Here is a 25567-nt window from a genome sequence, read left to right as displayed (position 1 = left end):
AAGAAATCACAGAAGGCGAAGGAGTTATTTCAGATGAATTTGGTGTTAGCGAGGACCTCGAGCCTTATTCGTAACTAAAATCATAAAACAGAACAAGAATGTCCAAAAGAAAGAAAATAAGAGCAGAAATAGGTGAAAGGGAGGAGGTGAGTGACAGAATACTGGCAAGTGAGCAAGGACCTAAATGATGACAGTCAGTTTTAACAAAGACTAGTCCAAAATGGCAACAGTTCAAATGTCATGATCCACTGGAGATGCTGGTCACATAAATATCTGAAAAGCCAGGCATCAGGCTGCTCTTTTGGGAGGGTGGAGGGGAGCAGTGTGAGTTTTGGGTGGTTGTACAGTGTGGAAAGGGTTTGTTAAGTCTGGTATTCTAAGGCAATTTCTCCACAAGCAAGTATAGTATCAACTAGGAGTGGACCTGGAGAGCTGTAGCTTGAGTGAGGTCCCCCGGACTGCACACTGCGTGCAGCTGCTGTGCTTGGCCTGTGCTGCCGGGGTACCTCTGCCAGCTTCGTTTGGTCTGAAAGGAATCCAGTCTGCACGCTCGGGGACTGCTCCGTGATGCAAAGCAAAGCACGGTAAGTGGAGCATTTGAGGGGCTGGCTTCAAAAGCACCCTGCTGCTCCAAATGTGCATGCTAATGTAGAGGCGCCCTGCGAAACTTTATGGTGGGAGTGGTGACATGGGACAGAGCGGAGGGAGTACGGCACCTGAAGAGGTCACCAAGCTGTAGTGCAGGGTAAGCACTGCAGGAAGGAGAAAGGGAGAATGATTGATGCAAGGCTGTGTAGGCATGTTTAAAAGAATAAAAAGGATGCAGTCCCCTTAACATATGTCTTAGAAGGAGGATTGTGGGATGGTTTTGTCCAATGAAACAATTATTACTCAGTGAGTAAGTTCACTCCAGAAGGGACAAAAATGCCTTTTAGATGTGTGCAAGGTGACAGCTAAGTTAGCTAAAGCTTTGCAGTGTCTGCCTTCTCCTCAGGATAGAGAACTCCTTGGGAAAGTTGGTGCCTATCTTAAGGTTACTGTAATTTAGTATTTCAGGATGGACTCTCTCCTGACATACCACCTGTGAAATTTTGATGGGGCTAGAAGCACTTTGTAACACCAACTCCTTTAAGAAGCGTGCAAAACTAATGCACAAAAGTCTCAGGTTTTCAATGTGCAGTTTTTATAGATCATTTTCTCAAGACATCCTGGAACATGCTTTACTGTGTTGAAAGGCTTTCTTGGTTATTGTGACCAGTGCTATGGAATAACACTGCTGCTAGCTGGCGGTTTGCTCTGTAGAAAGCTGCTTATAATTTCCAAACACTGCTTTCCAAATGGAATCACTATGGTAAATGAACCCTTTTAAACTTAAACTCACAAAACTGAATTCAGTTTAGGAAATAGTGTTGATTCTTCAATCTTTTGTGAGTCACTTCCACTGTAACATTCTCTGGAATCATTCATTTTTGAGTGTTAAAAATGACTGGTTGGTAATGGGGAGTTACAGATTCAGAGGTATCTCCACGTTCCCTGTCAGTATGCCACTTCATACTATATTTATTCTCACAAGGCCTGTTATATAAAAGTACCATTTTACAGAGTGGAGGCACGTAGAGAGTAAACGATGTAGATAAGTCTGTGTAAGGAGACATGTTGCAGAACTGAGCTTGGGTTTCCTCAGCTTACAATGAGAAATTAGCCGCTGGACTAGCTCTCTTCTTTGTCCGCAGCACAGTTATATTCCTTTCTAGCTCTTGGTTGTCCCATCCAAAAATGCTGCTGCAGATAACAGCGATCAGGTGAGTCTGAATGTTATCAGAAAGCTGATAGGTTTCTTAGCTTTAGTGGCAGGATTATGTCAAATAACGTGATGGTTAGCTGAGACAAATGTGTTCGGTACCTAAGCATAGCGTGTTTATGTATGCCAGTACTTTAAAAACGAGGAAAGCAAAAAATGTATGGACAATAGATTCTTGTCAAGAACTGGTATCCTTGCTACAAGCAATGGGCATACACAAGTTTGGCTTTTGAACTTTACTAGAATGATTTGCTAATAAGATTTTGGCTTATGAAAGACGATGAAATGCACGAGCTGAATACAAACGTCTTTACTGGATCTTGTCAGCAGTTGCGAAGATCAATTTTAACAATGTTAGGATTTTCCGGGCCCCTTTCAAAATGACTGTGTTGCCTCGCTAAATACACTGATTGTTGTATGTCTTTGTCCAAGAACAGTTGGCCTTAATTGCTTCTGAGCAGTATTTCCTTGGAAGCTCTCAGATAACAAAAGGCAATCCAGAGATGTCTGACGGAATCTCTACTTAGAAACTGGCCATGTTCAATCTGTAAAGTATGTAGATTTTTTTTTTTTTTTTCCTGGGGAAAGGCAGAAGAGGGCAATAGGTGCAGGATGTGGAGGGAAGAAGCAGTGCCACGACCCTACAGCATTTCTGCATGTTGAGTCACGGAGTGACATTTAAACAATTCTCACTGCGCCCAATATGAAAAACTATAATGCAGGTCAAATTGCTGGCTCTGCTCAGAGAGAGCTGAGGAAGAAAAAGGTCAAGGCACTTAGCCATAGGTAGCCTTTCCTGTGTTTCAGATGTTGGGGGACCTTACCAAATAGCCAAATGGGTCTTTAATGCTTTTTTTTTTTTTCTTTTTTCTTTCTTTGAGGGAATGAATGGCTCCGGACTTTCCATCTTTAGAGCTGGTGGTTTCCACACCACAGTGATTCAGTCAGCATGAACTCTTGACCAAATCCCAGTTTGTTTCCTGGTTTTGTTTTTCTAAAATATTTTACATTTAGCAGGGCATAAAGGCCTCCCTACTATGTGACAGTGTAAGAAGGAGAGCCGTGCTCTTTTTACCAGTTAGCTCTCAAAGGACAGTTCTCTGCTTCTGAAAACATTGCATCTGAAGCAATTGTAAAGGAATCACTGAATTTTGACTAAAACTAAGACCAAATTTTTACATGCTCCTAGCTTTTTGATGCTGCGTGTTTATGTGGAATTTCCTTTGAGGTTTAATAAGGTCTGATTTTTATTTGAGAAATATGCCCTGCCTGAAATGTTGTAAGGTTTAATCAGTGTGTTATTGCATAAGAAACTCATATACATTTGTTTAGTTGCTAGATAAATAGATTAGTATTGACAGTGATTTCGGGGGATAGTAGGTTGTTAAAGTAATGTGAAGGGCCTTGTTCCTTTGCCTTGCTGGATGTTTTTTGATGACTGAATTCTCTGGGGTGGCTTTTTTAGGGAATATGCTGATGATTATCCGTGCTATCATGTAAGTGGTAGGCTCAGTCAGGACTTAGAGTAGCTTGGCTCTGGAGTTTTAAACACAGTTTATTTCAGAGTCGCCTTCGTGCAGTGACCCATGTGATCTGCTTTTGTTTTTACACTGCTCTCCTATATCTCCATGATTTTCTCCCTGTACTGCAGTAACTTGTTGTCTATCTCAGATTCTGCATGGGTTGCCTGAGGCTGTGGGCTGAGACAAGCTAGCTGCATGTGGCCGTCTTTCTTTTCAAATATCAGTGCTTTTTAAATGGTACTGGGCATCCAAAATGCAGGACATAGGTGTATGGGTATGCTAATAACATTACAGTTGATTAACAAATATGCAGGTCCCAAGTGTTTGGAAACTGCGAAGTGTCTGAACTAAGGTTGTCTTTGCAGTGGAAGTTCATTCTTGTTTTGCATATGTGCAATGAGATAAGGTTTCATAACATGAAACTAGCACAGCCTACTTTCTAGCACAGCCTTTGAGTAGAGTGACCAGGAGGGAGGTGGTGCAGCCATTGCTACGTGCATTGCAACTTGAAGAGTGGCTCTATCCACCGCCACATGGTACTGATACTGTGTCATCTTGGCCTTGCATGAGATTGAGTCTGGTCATAGTGCACGTATTGCATGTGAAGCCCATAGGGGAGCAGGTCAGTGTCCTTGCTGCTGTGGCTTTGGAATCATTGACGATAGATCGCATCGCTGAAATCAGTGATATAAGATCAACATAACATCCATAATCATCTCTGAAACCTCAGATTTTCACATTTCAGAATGTAAAACACAACTATCTTTTTGCACTCCATTTTCTAATGTCACTAGCCCAGTTTGAATGTCTTGTCCTGGACTGGGTAGCAAGTGCTCTACCGTATGTGGAGGATACTACATGGTATCCCATATTCAAATATATGGTTTTCTTCCTGAGCAGGGCAAGCTGAAAAGGAAAGAGAAATTATTTCAGCTAACCAAATAATTCATACAGAAGAATTTTTCTAGAGTATCCAACCTTCTCTTTTACTTGCATCATGCTGATGATGCAATTGCTGTTCTCTGGTATTTATGTACCTTTCAAAATTTCTATTACTTTTTTAAATTCATGGATTGATGTGAAACAGTGTTTTATGAGCTACCATTAATCATGGTGTTGGCTTGGTGGGGTTTTGCTCTTATTGTATTGTTGATGCTTTCTGTTTGGATGTCTGTTTGCACAGACGCTTCCAAAATAAACGCTTCTGAACTAATATAAGCTTCAGTTTCCCTGAAGACTGTTCTGTGAAGCTCAGACACTGGCTTTCTTTAAGTGCAATTGCTGGTACAACTCAATTGCACAAATGTTTGCAGACGGTACAAAGAAGAGGGGCACAAAGAAAGCTTGAGGTAATGGAATGGAAGAAACAATCTGCAGCATAGACCTTAGCTCTTAAAGGGTGCTGAGCTCTTTCTGTGCTCAGAGATGCTTATCATGCAGAATCTTCATACACATCAAAGATGAAACTTACACTTAGTCAAGTGCTGGAAGGGTCACTGCTCTGTGACCTGCGTCTCTCAGATAGCTTTTTCAGTCTTGTGCCTGTTGACAAGTGGTTCTTGTTCTTCAGACCGCTGTTACCTGCTCCAGCAGATAAGGACGGTATAGAATACTGTAGTGTATGTGATGACTGTTCACTGTGGCTGGTTCCTTCTGCTGATATCAAAAGATGTTTTATGCTTTATTGTTAAAGCAGTGCAAGGTCCCAGATTAGCCAAGGTGTAAATGCTTTGCTCTATTACAGCCTCACTGCGGCTCCCAGGGAAACAGCACAGGCCTTGTGTGGTTCAAGCTGCTCACCTGAGCCTGCTAAAGACCAAACTGCCCAGCCTGAGGATCCTGATGAAGCTGTGACCATACTAGCTGCTGCTTCTGTCTCTTTGCTGAAGGCCTCTGGCCTCCCATTGGGCTGCATGTAAAAGCATCTTTCAGCCAAGAAAGTGTGAGTAATGTTGCTCAGCTTCATGGCATTTGTCTGCATAGAGCTAACCTTATGTTTCTGAAGGAGGTTTCAAAGAGCATCCATTAACTCAAGGGGAATGGGTGAGGCATGAATCAGCAGGACACGGTTAAATTGGTTCAGAGGCAAGGAACTGGTAGGAGGAGACACCTTGGCACCAGGACAGTTTTACTGCTCCCGCTGAGGGTCAGGGGAAAGTAGGTAAGGAGAACATGGACCTCCAGATGGGGAAGGGAAGAGCCAGGGGCCCAGATACGGAAATCTGGCATGAAGCTGAGGCGGGGCCAGGGGTTTCAGAGGTGTGTCTGGAAGTGAAGGGATGCTGCAAGATGATGGGAGGGGACTTTTGGAGTAAATGGAGGAAAGAATGGCACCATGCACTTGCAGGACTGCAATATATGCTATCCAATACCCACTTTCCCCTGCAAGCAATAGAGAGATCCCTGTGTGGGTCTGCAGTTTTGAAAACATCTATTTATTTTGTCTGCCTCCATGATTAGGAGGCCAATTTAGGTTTTAACTACTTGGGGAAATCCCTGCAAAATAGGCTAGGGTATGAATTTACAGCCTACTTAAAGACCCAGCAGTAAATGCAGTGTAAATTCACACTTCAGCTTACTTCACAAAAACTCCCCCGCAGAAACAAACCCTCAGAGTCACCTCTGTACCTCAGTCTGGTGCTGAAAGTGAGTGGAAGCTTCTCAAAATGTGGGCCTCCAATTCCATTTTTATAGCTGGGTTTTTCTGTCTCCTGGGGCTTTTTGCAGCTGCTATAAATCACTGTCGCTTTGCTGAGGTTGGAGAAGCTGGACCACTTTACACTGCTCAGGATCTGACCCTTCGCCTCAAGTAACCTTTTATTATCAATTGGCCAGAGGGTATTTTCCTTTTTACTGGCTTCGTTATTAAGCTTGTTCATTCACTCCCACCACTGCCGATGTCTTTTTTTCTTTTCTTTTTTTTTTTTTTTTTGTCCCTGTGAATTTTGTGTTATGTCTTTCCTCCCATGTAATTTCCTAATAGTGAACTAGTGACAGAGTGGGCTGCTGGTATTTCATCTTGTGGCTGGAGAGGTCAGGCTGTTTCTGACACAGACAAACACTCCATTACAGTAAACTCACAGAAAGTTTCCTTTTCAACCTGAAAGGAGAAGGAAACGGACTCTCCACCAATGGGTTTTCAAGAATTATTTCTGTGAGCTGAACTTAAACTAAAGGCCAGTTTGGTAATGTTCTGTGTAGAGGAAGGAAAAAAAAAAAAGACAACATACTATTTCTTCTTTCTCTTTTTGCTGAGATTTGGCTCGAGTCTTGGCTCCTTATCAGATTATAGTCCTGCTGTGAAAACACCAACCCTTTGCACTGTGCGTTATTGAAGGAATGGCCATTGCTGATGTCTAGCTAAAAGAGCATAAGGATTTAAACCTTCAAAGTTCTCTGTCTGCTTCTGATACTTAGGAAAACTTGCTCCTTGGCAGGAAGAACTCAGTTATAAGGGAGATACATAGTGCATTAACCTAGGGCAGAGATACAGTGCCTCTCCTCTGAAGGACAGCATCACAGCAAATATTCCCAGCTTTGCCTCTCCAAAGCTCTGAGCAAAACCTGTACATAGTAAGGGTGAGACAAAAGAAGCCGATGGGAAACTTCTATTCCCTCCTCTTCTGCTCATCACTTTCTAATGTTTGCAAAAGCATGCGTGGTTGCCAGATTTGATTACAGAAGTAGCCCTTGGTGCGGACACCCTTTTGGCAGATTGCTGCCCTATGATATTGGTGCCCTCTGAGGAAATTCAGTCCCACATGTGGCAGTAGTGCAACTGGAAATCTCTGTGTATTGGCCCTGCTTTGTTCATTGGGTGAATTCAGTACGTGTGGTTTTAGTTTATTTTTCATTTGTTTGTGTGTCCAGTGAAAACCCTCTTCACCAGTGACCTGAAGTCCTGATTTCTCTAGAAGTGCCACGCTGAACTAGTGCCGTGCTGTTTTTGTGTTGAGATTTGTGAATGTTTTCATATTTTTTGGAGTTCAGCAAGTATTGCAAATATATTTACAAAACCAGAATTTGACCCTCTGTAATAATCTAATACCCACAATAACCTATGGATTTTTGCCAACTATCACTCACTGTTTGTTTAAATGACATATTCTACTCACTAGAATGACATCATTTCTGTAGAAAGCAATAATTTACGTAACTAACACATGTAAGCACCACTATCCTGGTGCTAATACGTCACATGTTTAATGAATTTGGCTGTCAGGTGACAGACGCTGTTTCTTTGAGGGATCCGTTAAGCATCCAACTCATTCTTTATATGCCAATTGTTCAGGTAATTCAAAAGGCTCGGTCTAATTAGATACTGAAAGTTGGTAGCAGTAGTACTGTTTTCTGAGTGACATATGGATAGTTGCCTGCGTGCTTGGTGACATCTGCATAAAAGATGTGATTTATTGTCTGGTTAAAAAAGAACTAAAAACGTAACTGACCATCACTACAAGATAAGGAAACATTTCTTGCTGTACTCTAGGGCAAGAGTAAAACCACTGCCCCTGTCTACTTGATGTCAGTTTAATTTAAATTTATTAGACTGCTCTGGGGTATACACAGGAGTCTAATCCTGTAATCCGTGGTGAGATTGTATGTACTCAGTATTGCAGTGTTCCCTGTGCATGGAATAATTTGACATATAATGTGCTCTCTACTTCTCAGGGGAGAGACAAATGTGAGAGAGTATTGTCTTACTGTTTGCTACTTGGACTTAGCTGAGTTCCCCTTTATTAGAAAGATAGGAATAAAATTAATCTAAATGTTGAAGGAATAGGAGCTGCAAGATAATAAATATTTATGTCCCAAACTTGACATAGTATCATAAATCAATAATTTTTGAAGATATTTAATTCTTCTTTCTGCCTAATTACTTGGTTTGTGGCACCAGTTTGCTTAAATTTGCTTCTGTGGTAACTTGAGTAATGTTATGCTTCTCCCTTCTACAGAAAATGTAGTATTGATTTGCTAATTTCCTCTTTAAATGCAGTCAAAAATCCCCTGTTTGCTAAATTAAGAAACCAATAACATGGAATGAAAACACGCACTACATTACACTGCATGAGCAATGTGATTTGTTGACTTTGCATGTGCTGTCAAGTATTAAAATATATGTTAAATATATTTTATCTTTTCCCTACCATTGTGGTATTACACCTATGTGAAAAATTAGGTTAAAGGGTAGTTAAAAGTTTGGTTAATTGAAGTGTGGGAGCATATTGTCAATTGAAAAAAAGTGATTTGCAAGATGACTTTGCAGTTGAAGCAGTTCTGTTACTTGAATGAACATTGCAAGGTCAAATGTGGACCAAGTGAAAAGAAAGTCATTTGATGTGTGTGCACACATTTGTGCTAGGTGTAAGTCATGATATTCTTCTCCCATCTCTTATTATTTATGAAATACTTGCAGAGAAGAGACTGTGTCCTCCTGCTGCTCTTGGTTTGTGGTGTATCTATCCATAGCACATACAGAACTTGGTCTAGACAGCCTAGGTAATTATGAGCCATGGAAGTCGGATCCTATAAGGAGTTGTACAGGAGAAACTGCTGTACGTAGTGCTCTCAAAGTGTTCACTTTATATTGCATAATAAGCGTATTTCAGTTGGTGGCGTATACTTGAATGTGACTGATCTTTTAAAAGCTGGTCGATGAGGGATGCTCTCCTAAGCTTGGGAAGCCTCGTAGAGCTGTCAGTGCCCGGCTGCCTGACGCTGTGTGCTGACTCAAGCAGAAACCCTTTTTCTTTCCAGCTGTAGCGGACATAGGTGTTCGCTGTTCTGCCTCAACCACAGAGTAGGCACAAGCCCAGCCAGATCGGTATCTCACTGCCATTGCAGTCTCTATGCCACATCTATGTTTAAAGACATCTCAATTGCTCTGGTCAAAATTCCCATTGAAAAAGTAGAGTTAGAATTTTTCAGAGGGAGAACAATCCATAAATCAATGATCAACAAAGTGTTAAATGAAGAATGATGTATATCTCTCACAGTCTTCACACCTACAAGAAGACTTTTCAGAGCCTGACTGTGCTGTATTTTATCTAGCTACCTGCTTTATGTGTTTAGAATGAAAATTCACAAAGTCCCATTCCCCCCCCAGGAGAGGCCCTGTCAGACCACAGAGCTGGGTGTTTCAGAGCCAGTCGAACTCGATCCAGTCCCTGGGCCTGTTCCACTGGGGCTGGAAATGCCCTCTCATGGGCATCGCAGCAACCCCCACTGCAAAACGGGCAGTTGCTCCAACATCCCTGGAGCATGAGGTCACTGTGTGCAAATCTTGTACCTCTGTATGCTGTTGTGGATCCCTTGGGTCATTTCTGCATCCTGGCAATGCCGCCATTGTGGAGAGAAGCCCGGCAGCCCACCCTGCCTGGTGGGCCCCTGCAAGAGCTATGAAACCAGCAGGAGCGAGTTTAGTTGCTTTCACTCTGGCAGAGCCATCTTCTTCCCTGCCACTTCCCCAGCTACGCAGCTTGGGCCCAAGCAGACTCTCTACAGAAGGGTTAAAAGTACTGCAGAAGCCAAGCCAAGGATATAAATCGATACCATGTTGAAAGGGCAGGGTTTACCAGTGTTTTTCTGGACAGAAAGTTTCATGCAGGATACCAAGATTATGCAGAAGGAATCTCGTGACCTGGTTTTCAAGCCCTCGGGCCAATGGCTCCTTTTCTTCTTCTCTGTTTGAAAACATACACAGCATCTGATTTGGCAGCAGCCTTCATAGCGGGCATGTGTGGTGTGACACACATCTACACGCAGGTAGGCTGTGGCACACTTGAGTTTCACATGGGACAGCTGCTGTCTTCTACGAGAATTACCTTTTGTGTTATTATCATTGATATTAGTGTTGTTGGATTACTGCTTTCATGATAGTTTTGTATGGTTATTGTGTCAAGAAGCCACAGTCTGAGTTTTTTATTTGTCTTGACTATTGGACACATTCAAAAGCAAAAGACTATCCAGGTAGGGTATATCTTATCTTACCTGAGCTGCCTGAAGGCTAGGGATCTAGTCTAAGCAAAGTGTATGGGCGTTCTCCGTTTCTCCCTCATCACTGAAGATAGCCAGAGTGGTTCATCAGATATGTCAGAGAGTGAATCATCTAGCAATACTGGCTGTCTCTGCTGGTGATGCAGAGAGCCGGGATGATTAGCCTAGACTAGGCATTAACTTTAGGCTAAAGGGGCATGCTTTTCTTGCTCAGAGCTGAAGAAGTGTGAATTTAATTTCCAATTAGCAGTATTTAGATGCAAATGAACATAAAGAGAGCCTGTAGTGCTGCATGTCTGCAAAGGCAGCTGTTGCCCACAGACAGATCGATGTGCTGCAGATGCTCGAACATACTGTACATGCCCAGAGCTCCTCTTTGCCGCATCTTCAGTGAGCATCCCTTGCATGATGAGACATAGACAGAGCTGCTCTTTCACTGACCCTGCAAGGGCAGCTGTGGCTTCTGGCAGGATGTACATAGACAGCTAGGGTGGAAATATCTTAAAGTCAAGTAGAAGGTGGACTGAGTTGATCTGTCAAAAACCTCACTCCTGGCTTCCTCATGCCAGCAGTGTAATTCGGTCAGTTAGAGGTTGGATTTTCCTTTACTGAAGCGCTTTTCCTATTGGGCAGATAAAAGTGTACTGGTATGAAGATGGCACTAAAAGTTTGTTCCCCTTCCTGTGGGACAGACACATTAGCACTTAGATCAGGCAAAGCAGGGGCCACCTCAGAGTTGGAGACCTTTTATGTTGCTAGCATGGTGCAAACAGGCATTTGTTATAAATGAGCACTGGAACATAATTAAAAATCTGTCTTTACTGTTTATGGAAGATCTGACTTTCTCTGGGAAAAAGAGGGCTGCTGTGTTTTATTCCACTGTGGTCAAGTGTGAAAGACAAATCAGGAAGTTTTACATACCAACTTTTAAAGACAATGAAACTGGATCCAGTACAGCTGTCTGTAGAAAGGTAAGGTCGGGCAACAACTGCAGTACACGGTTACTATTCCAGTTGTCCGTCTTCATCATTTTTTTATACATATATATATATATATGTGGTCTTAGATTGTCTGATTTATCTAGCTCAGGCATACTTTAGTTCATTCTCTCTAGTGTTGGCATTCAAATCTAAGACCACTTCTGGAGATAATCTGAATTATTTCATAATTATGAGAAATTCTAGGGAGGTATCTCAGTGTTTACAAAGAATTATCTTGCTTTATCACGGTCCAGGTTTATCAACACAGCCAAATCTCCTTTTAGTGTATTATAGTTTAATTAGCTCCATATCTTGAGTTGTAATCTGTTTCTCTGGGGTTGAAGCACCGCTGCTCCCCCCACCCCCCAAAAAAACCCAAATCCAAACCAAACAAACAAAAAAACCCCAAAAAACCAAAATGGGAAATGCAAAGAAGTAATTGTGATTTTTGCCACTTGGATTTGGTGCTACCTGTTAACATGACTTCTAAAGCCAGTTTCAAATTTGTTTGTTGAACTGGAGTTTCATGCTGTGGATAACATTTCCCTTCTTGTGAAATGCTGTCAGAGGTAGTTCCCCTGAGAAAACCTCCCTGCCAGTCTGAGATCTGGGGCATAATTGTCTCCTGCTCAAAATCGCCATGCTTCAAGAAAGCAGTGGCAATGTTTACTCTAGCTGAGGATCTACCCCATAAAGTCCTTCAAGGGCAATGAACTAAAATGACACCCCAGAGGAGCAATTGCCATGAAAATCTCAGCAGAGTTTCCCCAGATGTGTTGGAGGCGTCTGGGCTTCCCAAGCCACAGATTTTTTTTTGGCTTCTCTAGAATATTACTTCACTGTTAACTTGGTCTGTTTACCCCTCTGTCAGAAAGGTTGATGTTTCTAATTTTTCATCCTCTTTTTCACTACCTCTGTCTTCCAATAACAAAGTGTTGGAGGGACTTCAAGAGCTGATACATCCAGAGCTGGCCAGCCTGTGCCTTGGAGATCTATGTAGCTGTTGAGCAGTTCAAGGGTGCCTGTCACGTTGGGACAACATCATATGTAAAGGTCACCAGGGCTGCTAGGTGGTCTGGTCTCCTGGCCGTGGGCGGAAGTGAGCTAGGTTGCTACACCAGCATCTCTGAGATGCCCAAACCATCTTGCTGTGGAGACACAGGGTGTGGTCAGCCTCTCCTGCCTGTCAGTTCCTCCTGGACTTCCCCCACCTCTCAGCTCACCGCGATAAGTGGTACATATCTCATTGATCTCAGCAGTGTAAAGACTGTCATGTGTGGTTCGTTAGACTGGCTACTCCAGGGCAGTCTGTCCCTCTGTTCCAGTCTTATTCCTGGATCTGTTTTTAAAATCATCCACTTTAAACCCTCTGCACTTAACCTCTCCTGATGCTTCACTATCAAATTTTTTGGAGATTTTCCTTTTGTGTGCACTTTTCCACACATCAGTTACCACTTCTCATGCTTTTCTTGTTACCCTTACTGGTGCAGAGTCATGGCACCATATATGACAACTCTCTCCTCTGTCACTGTCATTGTTAACCAGCAGTCACATCTCAGTCATCTTGCCCTTATAAGCTGCAGAGGCTAATGGCATCAGGCTCTACATAATCTTACTGTGTAGCCCGTATTCCTTTCTTGGTCATGTGTCGATCAGGCACAGACAGGAGAACGAAGCAGTTAAATGAGATCAAAGTTTCTCTTTTGAAACCTTCACAGAGAGTAACCACTGCTCTCCTAGAACAGGAGTAGAAAATAGCAGCTTGTGTCACTTTGTGTGATGATGATTGCAATAAGAATGGGAAATAGTACTCTTCCCTCGTGTCTTTTGCAGATTCAGGAGTAGATGAATGACAATTTTGGTTCCTTCTCGTCAGTGAGGAGTGGGTGACTAATGTCATTGTGACTGGTGCCATCTAACTGGCTCAAAAGAATTTTCTGGTTGTTCTCATGATGAGCATCACTTCCCATCATGTGCAAGCTGTTGAAGAGCAGAGACCTCCTTTTGAGCTGTCATGGCACGGAGAAGATGTAGAAGTACTGGGTTCCTGAAGCAATTCAATGTATATGAAGTATGTGTGAATCAGTATTCTAATCTTCCTGTGCAGCAAGTCATGATGACTGATCTATTTCTACAGTTTCTAATTATATTATGTTAAAAAATACTTGGTGTTGAAGTGACTTGTATGCAAAGTTTCTGTGAAGTTGTGATTTAAGCAGGACTCACCAGGAAGGTATAACTGAAATATTTTGCTTTGAGTCAGTTTGATCCATTTCAAAACAGTTCGTTGAGCTGGATTGTTGTGTGTTACTTAATATTAAGTCTGAGCCATCTGTCTGAACTGCTGTGGTATTTTTGGGACAGGTAGCATTGTATTCTGATTATTTCTTACAGCCACCCCCACCTCTGCATTACCTTACTTAAGGGTGTGTTGCAGTCCCCCTTCTTTACCTACTGGATCATGGGGAAAAGCTTGGTCAGAGAGCCTTCTCTTTGATGTCAAACTGAGTCAAATATTTTGCATTGGTTCAACTCATTGGAATGAAACGTTTCAATTCAGGAATACCAAACCACTTCATTTTTTTTTTCATCAAAAGTGTGAAAATTAAATATTTGGCACTTGCCAATGCCAGATTTTAAAGGGAAAGGTATGAATTTCTCAGGTGTTGTTGACAGGAGATCCTCCCTTCCACCTAACAGCGGATGTTCTTACACAGGCTTGTTGGGGACAGGTGGCACTTAGGTGATGAAGAAATAAGAGTCCATCGCATTAAACCATACACCAGCCTAGTGAGAGGAGGGCTTTATGCTCAGTTTGAAAGATGCCAGTGCAAAACTTACCTAGGTAAGTAAAAATTAAGAAACATACAGAAGAAAAACATTGGTAATTTTAAAGGAGCGAATATTACAGTAGCACCTTTGGAAGGTTAAGAGAGCAATGTCAATACAAACAGGAAAAAATGGAAAGGACCTGAGGTTATACTGTAGAATCAAATCAGATAGTTAGTAGGCACCTTAGATATTTGCTGGGATAAGTCACAGGACTGGAGTACTAGCACAGCTCATTCTGGAAGGACAGGCGTGGAGAGATGGAGAAGCATTATCCATGCTTGTTCTGAAGTTGTGGAATAAATGAGGGACAGACTTGTCTGGGTGAAGTTAGACAAAAAGAATGGAGCCTCTTTGACAGGTGGGTGTAGTTTAAGCCACCTCCATGGAAGGAGTAGAAAGATGTTTTTGAGCCATTCTTGGAACTGCTTAGTAGCCAAGCCCCAGTGGCAATGGACAGTTTATTGGGATATTGCTTGGAAAGGCAATATGGCAGAAAAACTCACTGTATCACCATCTTGGGATACATTGAGGCAACTCTGTTTCACAGGGAAAAAGTTATTAGGGAGTTATTTTAGTTGAGTCTTACTAAGGAGGGCTTGCCTGTGCATCTAAAGAAGGGAATGTTAATGAAACTGAAAATGCGAATCCACCTAAGAAGGAGGTTTGGATTCCTGGGCAGATAGTGGAATGAACTATCAGACAGTCTGTACAGACCTAGATTGTAAAATGATTAAAAAAAAAAATTGCCAAGAGTAATTAATGTTAAACTAATGTAATTTCCCAGTTTATAGGGCAGCTACCTAAGGAAAAAAAGTGAGCGATAGATATTGTTCAGATATTCTTTTGATCTTGATATATCTCTTGGTCTTGGCTTTCAACATCATCCTTCATTACATTCTGTGACTAGGTTACCAGTCAAAATCTGGGTAATAAGACTGGGTAATCTGACCCAGTCAAAGTTGCTTGGTTGGACAAATATCCTAGTGAAGTGATAAGGTGAAGAGACAAGGCTCAAGCATTAGGAAAAATGTTTTAATTGCATGAGTAGTAAAATCACAGCACAGATTACTTAGGGAGAAAGTACAATCTTCTTGACTGAATTTTTGCAAGAACAAGGACGACAAATATTTTTCAGAGGTGGTCTAAATTATTTATTCTGCCATAGAGCAAGGGCAGAGATTAAATAATCCCTCCACATCCCCTCTAGGCATGGATTTTTAAGCTTCTATTAAGTGGACACTTTGGGGACTCCTAGGATCCCTGCTTCTCAGGTAGAGTCCAGACAAGGATAAACATTGTACTTGGAAATCTTCCTCAGGGCCAGTGTACATACAAGTACAGCTTTTGGGTTGTACTGAAAAGAATTATTCTTCATCTGCTCTGCAGAACTTTAGACAAAGATGCCCAACTTCCCAGGTTGAAATATTGCACATCACACCGGCATAAGCATTTCTGGAGGCTACAGCAGATTATCTGAAAATGTTTTTGCATGAACTGAATTTTAATAAAGAGTTATGCTCCAATGATGAGGAACAAAGGAAGGGCATGTGATGGAAGTGTGCAGTGTAAACAGCTCAGATTGCTTCTAGCAATTGCATGATTTTAATTGGGTAACAGATCAGGAACTATATTTGTAAAGATTATTCAGCAGTTTCAAAAACCAAGAATATTTAAGAAAAACATGCCCTTCTGGAGGCATCTGGCAAACAGATAAAGAGCCAAAGTTCATTAATAGATGAGTCATTGCTTCTATGTCCTTCCTTGAGATACTCACACAAAACTCTTGCTGGCTTCAGCTGGTGGTGTGCTTGGCCTGAAGGAGAGTGTGGTCTCCGGGCCTGGCTCTGGCCTGACTTTGATCCCACGCTGATTTGTTGGCGATTTTAGGCAAGCAGAGAGGAAAGACTGCTGTAACCAAGAAGGTGCTTTAGCATTCCTCTTACTCCCTCTTGCCTTCTTGTCCTGTCCCTCTCATTGCTGCTTCTGCTCTCCTTATGGCCAGGGACTTGCTGTCCCTTTTCCTGGGTGGTGACCACATGGCCAGTCTCTCTGCAAAGCCCTGGTTTGTGAGTGATAGCCATAAAACTTCTTGCCTTTCATTGGCCACCACTGCATTCATCCAGAGTATCTTACCCTTGCTACAGGGATGGCTGTTGCTTGTGAAGCAGGGAGTGACTTGCAAATTACGAAATTGCAATAATTTTATCTACTTTTATATTGAATTGCAGAAGTACTGATTTAATTGAGTGCATGGATTTGCAACCAGCAGTTCAGCAGCTGCTTCATGAGCCATCCTTGCAGGAGGGGAATCTTGGAGAGATGGGTGAGTTGAATGCTGAGAAGTGGGAATCGGTCTAGTCATCCCAAGAGAAATCATCCCCATTTGTGAGTCAAAGCCTGCAGTCTCTTGCCTGAGATGAAGGGAATCTCCCAAAGGCAGCTAATCTTGCACGATCTCATCACTTGAGATCAAACATCACGATATCAGGTCAATAGATATTTCTAAAAGTACATGCAAACCTCATTCAAATTCACATTTAGCTCTAGCCAAAACACAACCCGAATCACGATCCAAATAACCTCCTCCTCAGCCCACCTTCATTGCCGTTCTGTTTCAGTGGCAGATGCAGCACAGAAAAAAATGCCTGAATGCTTAATTCAGAAATTTACTGTTTAAGGCATTACTTGTATGAACACCAGCGTAACACATAGAATACCAATGCCCTAAATTTAGTAATTTTGTCTGAGTCATTTTCACTATGTGGGAGGGCTGTGAAGACACTCCACAGAGTGGAGAAACTTGCTGGTGGTGTCTGTCCAATGAGATTATTTTTTAAAAAAGTCAGAACACAACAGAACTACAGATATGTTTGTGAGTAAAATGCAATTTTGTTGCAGACTTCTGTACAGGAAAGGGGTGGTGTTGCTCTCCACCCACTTCAAAAGCGGGTCAAGTTTGATATGCATCTCTGATACTGAAACAGGTACTGAACTTTTCATGACAGCAACACGCAGAGACAGGTAGACACTCTGGCTGCATGATTTGGAGGGACGTGATGTGGTGTAATCCCCAGATTTGTCTGTGCAATTGCATCTTATTTTCAGATCTTCTAGCAATAGCAGCTGAGTTGTTACAATCCTACACATTACCAACCAGCAGCCAAAAGCTATTCCTGGGCTTATTCACTGAGGGATGAAATGTCCCGCTGAAGACCAGGTGACTTTTGCCACAGAAGTCATTCAGTAAGGCTGGGAATACACACACAGTTTTTGAAATAGATGTGGGCACAAGTAATTAAGTGTGGATGTGACGGGGGCATTTAGACTTGTTGTTCTGAGCTGGTAGCACTTACCTTCCTGCCAGGCTGGATTTTATTCTTACTCCATTAGGCTTTCTGCTTGAATGTAGCCAATTTCAAGTTGATATGAATGAACTTAGCAATTCCATTTTGAAGACTTTTCCTGGCACCCTGTGGAATAAAAGTGCCCCTCTCCTCAAATGAAAACTTAACTTCACTGCCTGAGTTGAGTCAGAATTTACCATGTTTTTACTCTGAATAAAGTTAGTTCTAGCTCAACTCCTGCACTCTGGATTTGGAGTCGACTCTTCATCAGGCAGAGATGAAGCATGTTTTCATGTACTGTATACTGTCTGGTATCAACCATGGTGGATACATAAACATGCTAGGACTTGATCCTATGGCCCTAATTCTCATGAGTAGTGCCACTGAGTTCAGGGCTCTGCTCACACAAACTGGAGGATCATTTGCAATGTGTTTAATGCCAATGAGATGAACTCTGTTCCTAGAGAAGCTCCAGTAAAGTCAAAAGCTTGTTAATAGAAAAAGTAGTTAGCTGTTATCATAAACGGAGCAAAATGCCAAACAAAATTCTGCTCTGCTATTTGTTCCCGTGCAGGCATTTAGCTGCCAGGAAAGACCAGTCTTATAAACATGAAATTATATCCATGGTAACATGCAAGCCGTGTTTAACTTTGCAGCATGTTAAAAGGTACATTAAAAAAAACATTTTTGTATTTTACTGCTGAGAATAGCAATTATGACTTTTAAGTCAGCTATTTTAACTCAGCTTGGGAGTTGTTGACTGGTGAGGGTAAGGGCCAGAGGCACAGCTCCTTCCTCAGAACACTTGTTACTGCTAGACGTTCCCAGAAGGTATTATTGCTTAAATACAGCTTGTGTTTTCTTTACTCAGATTCCTTTAACTAGAAAGATATGACAGGTTGTAATATCGGACTGCAGTGAAGTCCCACCTGCGCTATTCTACCCTTCACGAGTGAGCAGTGCTGGGGCTGTGCAGCTGTCATGCACGTGCTCCTTTTGGGTAAGTACTGGATTCAAGGAGCCTGCCCTGTGATATGGCAGCCTGGGATTACAAGCACTCTGCTCAGGTGCTGTTTGGTGACTCCTGCATTATGCTAGAAAGCAGACGTTGCTTACAGAGGGGGAGAGCAGCTGAAGTAGGGAATAGACTGAATTAGTGTCTGGGCTGGAAAACGTATTGGGAAAAGTAACTGAAAGATCCCAACTTGGAGCAAAAGCTGACGCTGAGAACTGCAGATGGTTTTCTTGTATGTACGATAATGTCAAACCCAAAAAAGGGAGTTTTCACACACTGTTGTCTGTTTAGCGCAGAGTGAAAATTATGTACTGGAAAATGGAGCCCCGTGTCTGGAGAAAACAGCTATGACTGTGCCTATATAATACCGGAGGTCTGCGGAAGTTGGGCTTGACTGCTTTTGCAGAGGTCTCTGAAGCCTTGAGCTCCGTGTGCTGTGGAGTGGAGAGAGGGAGAAAGAGCAATGGGATGTGTCCTCAGTAGTTTTTATCTATTAGCACCTGCATGATAATGCCACTCTGAGTGAATTGTACCAGGAATGACTTGTGAAACCCAGAAATTTCATCTCTACGGACAGCAGAAAAGCCCATGCTGTGTGGGCAGCGCCAGAGGTCACAATGGCTACAGCCGGATCCCAAAAGCGTGGTGGAAGAGAGGAACAGGATGTTCTGGTAGCTACTGACATGTGTATGTCTTCAAGCAAAGGAGCTGGTGGATGCTGGGTGTCTGGCTCTGAAAAGGCAGTAGCATCTTTGAAGAACATAGATATTTTTGCTCTCTTCCCTTAACTGTTCTTCAGGGTTCTGGGATTTTTTTAACTACACAGAGGTGAGACAAAGATGATACAAGGTGTACTTCATGTAGAAATTTAAGAATGTATGTACTAGTACATATCTCTCTCAACAGAAAAGTGGAGATAGTCCACTCACTTGGGTAAATCCCTTTTTTCTAACAGTCAACATTGTTGTACAGGAGAGACTCAGACCTGTCTCTCTAGCTGGACAAGGAGGGTTTGGCTGGGCTGTGCCTTTTCCACTTTTGTAAAGCGGACATAGACTGTGTCTTCCAGCAGGGCGTGCGATTTGACACTGCAAGACCCAACAGTGCCTCAGTTCCTGGAGGTATCGTGTTCAGGCTGGGGAGGATGAAGAGTGCCTGAGATGCCTCGCCACTAAGTTGTTTGCTCACTGGTGTGAGGGGAAAGAGAAGAAGCACCAGGCAGTATCAGGATAGCATCCTAGGGGCCTGAATCCATGGCATCTTTTTACATGCCGCTTCAGTGAGAGTCGTCTGTTTCATCACCTTTGAAATACTTATCTTCAGATGCCTAAAATGAGACCCTAGGAACCTGAAGTACCTGATTTTGAGAAGAAAATGGCCTTTGCTTATGAGAAGTTTCCTTAAAGGGCTTTAGTGGTCATTTTGTAATGAACTTTGGATTCTGCCTTGGGTGGTGGTGTCCCTTGTGGGATATGCATCACTCCAATCCATAGAAGGGTCAATGCAAGGCATATTTGCTGTATAAGCCTTGTGGGTACTTTGGCTTTTGCTCTGGATCTTAGATCTAGTCATGCAACTCTTCTCCTTTTGCAAGATGATAGTATCTTTAGACCTGTCTGCTGGGTTCTTCCTGCTTTCATGCTGAAGATGTGTGTGGGAGAAGGTGGCCAGGCGTGTCAGTAGTGTAATGACCTTTTACTGATGGAGAGGCTCACTGGTGCTGTGTACTGGCGACATGCTCCACCAGTGGATGCATCTGTTTTGGCAAAGCTGTGCCTCCTACTGATTAATTTTGCGGGAGCAGAAGGAAAGAAACAATACCTGCAGAAGTCTAGTTTGGGGGGTGGTGGGGTGTGTGTAACAGCTGTGCTGGTGGACACCCAAAGCGGGGGTCCAGTGTTAGCCATGGGTTTTACCTCTTCACATTCCAGCATACATAGCCATGCCTGCAGAAGTCAGTGGTGTGCATCTAGCTGGGATGCTGTCTGCTGCTTTCATTTCTGCTATGGGAAATCTCATTACAAAGGTCCTTGAGCACTGGCTAGGAGAACTGTGGCACACACGTGGACACACTGGGATTTGGAGACCCCATTAAGTCAAGGACTTTCCCATAACCTTAGCAGACCTCAGGGAAGACCTACAGTGCCTAGATCATGACCTCAGACCAAATGCCTCTGTCAGGTGTCAGTGAGGGGAATTGGATAGGATTTTCCTCGTTCCACCATTAAGTGCCCACTGGTGGGTTGTTCTGTTGATGAGACAACAGGACCCACTTAAAGGCTATTTTTCCATGAGGTTAACTTCTCTTACTGGTGACAGCTATGGTGGGTGGCTATTGAACCAAGAGTGTCAAAGCCAACATCTAAAATGACCTTTAGGCTGTTTACTCAAAGCAGTAACAGACTCGCCCCCGACTTCCTGATAGGGGCCATCACTTATCAAGAAATAAGAAGAGCAAGTGGCTAGATATGGAAATCATTGTGGGAGTGAGCCTAATTGAAAACATACAGCATTGTACAGAAGTAATATTAATACACTGGTAACCTTTACCTCTTCTGTGGAATATATAAGTAGAAACTAAGCCAGGAAAATTACCAGGAATTTGGAAAAAAGAAATATATTCAAAGTCCATTCCAAAGCAAACAGAAAACCTTTTCTTGGGCAGACAGATGTGTATAATTTAACTCAAGTATCTCCCTAAGGCTGTGCCACATGCCCCATGATCCTTTTGCCTAGCTATGCAGTAAAGTGTCAGAAATTAGTGATTTTCATCTACAGTGAAACTTTTTAGAAAAGGAGTCTGAAGTAAGCTAGGGGATTAAGTAGACACTACAAATTCAGTAAGCTCTTAACTTAGTAGCGAGATATGCAGAAAGCTAAGTACCAAGTAGAAGCTAATGAGACTGGTTTGCACTCTAGTTTAGAAAGCTAAATTAGGTTCTTACTTAAAAAAAAGTTTCTCCATAATCATAAGACAAACAAATATATGATTTCATACATGCTTTAAATGTGCTTTAAAAAGTGTGTGGAATTCTAATGGATTTACCTCAATAAGCTATATTGTAGCATTTCACCATCTCATACTAAGCTCGTTTTTAGCTAATGTTTACCTGTTTTTGTTCAAGAGGTTGTTTTTATTAATTTTCTGTTCATTTGAGTCAGAATAGGAGCACCATCTAATCCCACTTTTGTATTTGCTAGAAAATGTCTAGACTGGCTAGTGTGAAGGTTTTCATCCTGGAAGGTTTTAGTAAGATCCTTCTCCACTTGGTATATACGTCACATATACGTCACATAAGTAAGTAGTGAAACTGAAAGTTTCAGGTGCGATACATCACCTAGTAATAAACGGTTTCAACTTTTTTTAAAGTTAAAGAAACACCATCTTTTGGCAGTGTTTCCTCTCAAATCTCAGAGACTTGCTGATCTGGCATGTAGGTCTGTACTGTGGTTGCAAAGTATCAAAACAGAACTAAGGATTTTTTTAACTACTCTTCCCACCCAGCACTCACAGCTCCTTCCCCCTTCCCTGTCTGTCAGGTAGCTTCCAAAGGCATTGAGGAGACAGGAAGGGAGGGGACGCAGAACTGACCGTTGGACACGTAGTGCCAACAACTAAGCCTCATTTCTTTAGGAATGTAGCCTGAAAATGCATTGATAATTAGAATGGATTTGGAATATTTTATTTCTTGTGGAAAACTGCAGGTTTTTTTGAGAGGGGGAAAAAATGCAAGGTAGAAGTGACTGGTTTCCACATCAGATTCAGGAACTTGCAAGTCTTCAGGGCAAATGACCGATTCTCTTCCTTAAACTCAGGGCTTTTTTTATGGGAATGATGGTTTTCTGCTGTCTTGTGCTGTTGTGATACGTCATGGGAACATCTGGCAAAGACGCCTGTTGGACCTGGAGTCCAGTTGTGGGAAATGGTCCATGAAGGATAATGACATCTAAGCTATAACTCCTGTAAGTCGCTGGGATGTTCAACTTCTTGTCAAATTTTGGAAATTTCTTCACAATTTTCTATGCAAAGCAGGCACTGGGAGTGAAAAAGGTCATTTTGATAAAAATCCAACTTTTCACTAAAATCAGTTCTCTTCAGCACCCTGTCCCAAAATCTGTTATGTTCACAGTGTTCCAGAACAGCCTCGCCATCTGTCAGAAGCATTTTTAGGTAACAAATTATTCAACCTAACTGTGCCCTATCTTTGCCACACCACTTGTGCATGTCTTTGAAGGTCCTAGGGATAGATAAGCCTGAAGCTCCCATGTGCCTGCGGGAATCCCCAGATGCTGAAGGGGGAACCCCTAGAGCCAGGAAACAGAAATATCCCAAGGACATGGGTGTTTCTGAGGCACCAGCCATCTTCTGAGTAGAGATGTCTTTACCTACTACTGCAGAAAGCAAGTGTGTTCCAGCACGGAGGTAGCGCTGTTTCAGAGAGGAGCGTATGTCTTGCTCTCCCTTTAAAATGGATCCTCTTTTGCATATTGTGTGTTCTGGTAGGAGGTGGGAGGTCACACTCAGACTCTTCCTGACAAGTTCCAAATTCATATTATCCACCCCCAGTTACTGCCTAAAACGTATGAAGAGTCCTCAGATAAAGGATTCATCTCTTCAAGCCATGTGTCCTAATCACGGGGCTGAAGATTCAGCCCTTTTAGGATCAAAGCCTGAATTTTTGTTGCATGATTTCAGTAGGAATAAGAGGGGAGTCCCCTATCCAAAGCCCTGTGGTTAAGGCACCTTCTGAGGAGGTGAGAGACATGGGTTTGAACTGATGAATACGTATCTTCTGCTTCCTTTCAAGTGCATGCTAATTACTAGACTGTGATATGACAAGCAGACGGCACCACTATCAAATCAGTTACTCAGCCTGGGTTTTAAAAGAAAGTGGCCACAGCCAAGTTGGAGATCCCAGCCAGCACTGGGTCGGCGTGTTCGTAGCTGTACTGTCGCTAGTGTGGGAGGTAGCCAGGCTTTCTGGATCCGGGTTTCAGTCTGGGTGCGAGTTCAGACAAGTCTCCGGGGCTGGGGGATATCCTGGGCAGGTGGGGGGGTGAGGTGCTTAGAGGGCACGGGCACTGCAGGCTCTGGTGGGGAAGCAGAGGGAAAGCCTTCTCTAGCTGTAGTTCAGGACTTAATTTTCTTCAAATGCTGAGATATAAATGCAATGTGTCACAAAGAGCTGTTGAATATTTTGTCATGAGACCACTAATGAATTTGATAGCCACCACATTCACCAGTTGGTGGAACAGATTTACCCATCATTTCTGAATGGGACTTCACTTGTGGTTAAAGGGCTGGGTTTTTTTTTAAATTTACTTAAGTACCTTGCTGGACTGGGACTTTTAACAGTGTTATTTTGTCTCCTCAAGTCTCCTTCAAGTTAAGGTTTTCTTGTATTCTGAAATGATGTGGCAGAAGGCAAAAAATAATCTTGTGACTCATTAGGAAATAAACAGAGGCATAATTGCCATCTGTGTTTCAGTCCGTTTGATCTTTTCTCTCTCCAGTCATGGAAAAAAGTTCATAAAAAAAAGTTGAGGTCTGGTTTTGTGATATTTTTGAGAGAAGCTGGCATAAAAAAATTACAGAAAAGAAAGGAAGAAAAGAAAACCCAATAGTGGCTCTATATATTATCTTAGACAAAATGGATTAAATTTCTGACACCCTACTCATCAAATTCTGACCTTGATTTGACCCCATTGGCTTTTTACTGTTTGATGTTCTCAAACGATCTGGTGCCACTTTTCCTTAGTAGTGCAGTTAATTTTGAGTGTTAGATAGAGATCAATAGTCATAGCTTGAAATTGGCACCTTTGGAGGAAAAATATGTTGTGTGGCAGTAACATAGATTTGATAGTACTTCAGTTAAGAAAATGGTGTACTCTTTCATTATTGTTTCCAATGACAGTATCCAGAGTGTTATTTCATTCTCCTACCAAGCTTCTGACAGTCTCTTGTAATATCTTATCTATCAAAGAGTTTTCATTCCTCTCCTTTCATGCTTGGCTTCTGGAGTGGAACTTTATTTAAAAGGTCCCTGAAATTAGAAAGAATGACCATGGCACTTGTGCTATCAAGCTGGTCAGTAAGAAATAAACACCCTTACTTCTAGACTTGCATCTAGCCTCCTGCTTGCCCACATTGAAATCTCATTTAATATGCTGGCTGTACAAGGGATGCTTAGCTGTCAGGAGGAGGTAAGTTGCCTGTTGGATAAGGTCTAATCTTCTCACAGGTAGCTGGGTTTTGCATATTGGCATTAAGAGGAAGGATGGGAATGCCATCCCTGCCTTTGTCCATAGGAAAGTGCCCTGTGCTTGCTTTCAGCCCATTGCTGCAGTGAGAAGTTGGCTTCCATTTGCAGGGGATGGTTGTTCCTACACTACTCCTTGGAGTAGCTGCCTCTGGAGTACTGGACTGGGGCTGAGGCAGTCTCCAGGGCACAGGATTTGCCAGGACTGTGCTCCTTTCTGTGGGATCCCACCCCAGAGCACCTGGTACTGTGGAGGTGTGATGAAGCTCTTCTTCAGGCTTACAGCAATGCAGGTGCTGAATTTTCAGCGTGCCACTAAAATCTGGCTGCAGTGCAAGCGTGCCCTTCTTCCTGTGTAACTTTGGATAGCCTGACTAGTTTCATCCAAATTTGACAGGTGGTTGGAAATACCTTTTTGATCAAATTCAATGAAATTACCTATCTGGAGGTAGGGAAGAAAATGCAGGTAAGCCCAGGAGAGGAGAGGCTGTGGAGAGAGGCACTTGGCAGAGAGACGTCATGACAGTCTCAGGAACAGGGAGACACCAGCCATGGCTTGTGCCTTCTTCATGCCAAGGAATCCAGCCTTTGAACACAGATGAATAAGGAACCTGGCTGCAGTGGTCTGATTAATTTTCACATATTTTCTAGGAAAAGCATGAGCGCCTTTGTTCAACCAACTACTTGAAGAACATTCCCCTGACCCCTCTCCCCTCCCCCCAAAAAAAAGAAATTTTCTTAAAAGATGAAGTAATTTGTTTGTCAGGTGCTCTGAAGAGCTTTTTAAATGCCAAGCGCTAACAATTTCAGATCAGC

At 42.5% G+C, this 25567-nt stretch overlaps 1 long non-coding RNA gene across 1 annotated transcript in view; it reads left to right on the top strand.

The window, feature by feature from the left end:
- The window catches only part of LOC129208610 (uncharacterized), a 60305-nt gene that overhangs the window by 17826 nt on the left and 16912 nt on the right, over positions 1-25567 (top strand). The window contains exons 8-11 of the long non-coding RNA XR_008577863.1: positions 5069-5266; positions 16361-16455; positions 18348-18476; positions 18783-19319. This is a non-coding gene — a long non-coding RNA (uncharacterized LOC129208610). The remainder of the gene's footprint in view (positions 1-5068; positions 5267-16360; positions 16456-18347; positions 18477-18782; positions 19320-25567) is intronic.

Source organism: Grus americana, chromosome 7, assembly GCF_028858705.1.
Source record: "Grus americana isolate bGruAme1 chromosome 7, bGruAme1.mat, whole genome shotgun sequence".
In the NCBI taxonomy this organism is placed as follows: domain Eukaryota; kingdom Metazoa; phylum Chordata; class Aves; order Gruiformes; family Gruidae; genus Grus; species Grus americana.
Note: the sequence above shows the minus strand (reverse complement) of the source record. Positions and strands in the feature narration are given on the sequence as shown.